Source organism: Echinops telfairi, unplaced genomic scaffold (assembly GCF_000313985.2).
Source record: "Echinops telfairi isolate 266 unplaced genomic scaffold, ASM31398v2 ScPeMD7_1;HRSCAF=3_0, whole genome shotgun sequence".
NCBI lineage: Eukaryota > Metazoa > Chordata > Mammalia > Afrosoricida > Tenrecidae > Echinops > Echinops telfairi.
This window is the reverse complement of record NW_022103896.1, coordinates 29,698,114-29,699,765: the sequence shown is the minus strand read 5'-3', so window position 1 is coordinate 29,699,765 and position 1,652 is coordinate 29,698,114. Positions and strand designations below refer to the sequence as shown.

The 1,652-nt window shown below is 37.1% G+C and overlaps 1 protein-coding gene across 1 annotated transcript in view; it reads left to right on the top strand.

Annotated features, from left to right (window-relative positions):
* The window catches only part of PKHD1L1 (PKHD1 like 1), a 182,255-nt gene that overhangs the window by 179,736 nt on the left and 867 nt on the right, over positions 1–1,652 (top strand).

Below are 1,652 nucleotides of genomic sequence, written 5' to 3'. Positions count from 1 at the left end.
GTATGAGCCTCTAATAAAATGATTAAAAAAAAAGAGAGTGCAACATTCACCAAACACGTACAAGAGACCACCACCCAGAACAACTCCATCCAGAGACCATCAAAGAGAAGAGTCCCCAAGATAACACTGGCTCAATGATGGAAAGAAGGCAAGAATGAATCACAAACACAACATATGCACAACCCACGGAAAAGAAATGGAGATAGGAAAATACCCAACACAAGAGGAAAAAAATTACATCACAGAGTCCACAGATAGATGTAATAACCTTGAATATCAATAGAATTAACTCAGGCCTAAAGAGACAAAGATGAACAGATTTGCTTAGAAAACACAACCCCTTGATGTGCTGCCTGCAGGAGACACACCTCAAGATTACAGAGAAAAGTAGGCTGAGAATCAAAGGCTGAAGAAAAACATTCCAAGCAAATAGCAATTTTAAAAAAGCAGGAGTTGCGATCTTAATCTCTGATAAAATTGATCTCAAAGTGCAAACCATAAAAAGAGATAAGGAGGGACACCATATAGGACTCAAGGCAACCATAGATCAAGAACCACTAAGCACTCTAAACATTTACTCGCCGAACAAGCGTTCAGTGAAATGTCAATTAAACATTCCAAAAGATGAAATAAGAAATCACAACATCAACAATTATAGTAGGTGACTTCAATAAACTGCTCTCCAAGAAAGATCTATCGCTGGGACAGAAACTCAACAAGGAAGCTAAAGATCTCAACACTGCAATTAGATGATTTGAGCTGATAAATATCTACAGAGCTCTCCACCTAAATACAAAAAAATTCACATTCTTTTCAAGCCTACATGGCACATATTCGAAGACAGACCACATGCTGTGGCATAAGTCAGATCTGCATAAATTTAAGCACATTGATATCACACAGACCTCTCTCTATAACCACTGTGCCAGAAGGCTGGAAATCAGCAAAAGGAAGATGAAGAAAACAAGGGTAAACAATTGGAGGATGAATAACTCTCTATTGTAAAAGGAGTGTGCACTGTCCCAGATTAGAGATGAAATTAGGGAATTTCTAGAAACCAATGATGAGAATGAGAACACAACATACCAAAACATATGGGGCACAGCAAAGGCAGTCATCAGAGGAAGTTTCATAGCAATGCATGCACACATAAAAAAGGAAGAGACTTATGATTCATATGCTGGCACAAAATTTACAGCAACTAGAGAAGAGTCAACAAGACAATACAACTAATAGCAAAAGAAAAGAAATAATAAAAATCAGGGCTGGGATTCAGGAGAGAGAAACTAAGAAAACTATGGAAAAAAATTTATGCTATTAAAAGTTGGTTCTTTGAAAGGATAAACAGAATCGATAGACCTCTGGCTAACATAACCAAAGAAAGGAAGAAACAACTTTTGATAGCAAGGATGGGGGATAAAAGAGGGGACATTACAAGAGACCCCAGTGAAATCATAAGGATAATTACACAGTACTATGAAGGACTGTATTCCAAAGAATTAAAAAACTTGGAAGACATGGAAAAATTCTTGGAAAAACAATCCTTCCTTAGACTACCCCCTATGGGCGTCAAGAATTTCAACAGACCCATATCAATAGATGAAAGAGACAAGTTTATCAAGGGATTACCAACAAAATATCAGGTAAATTAC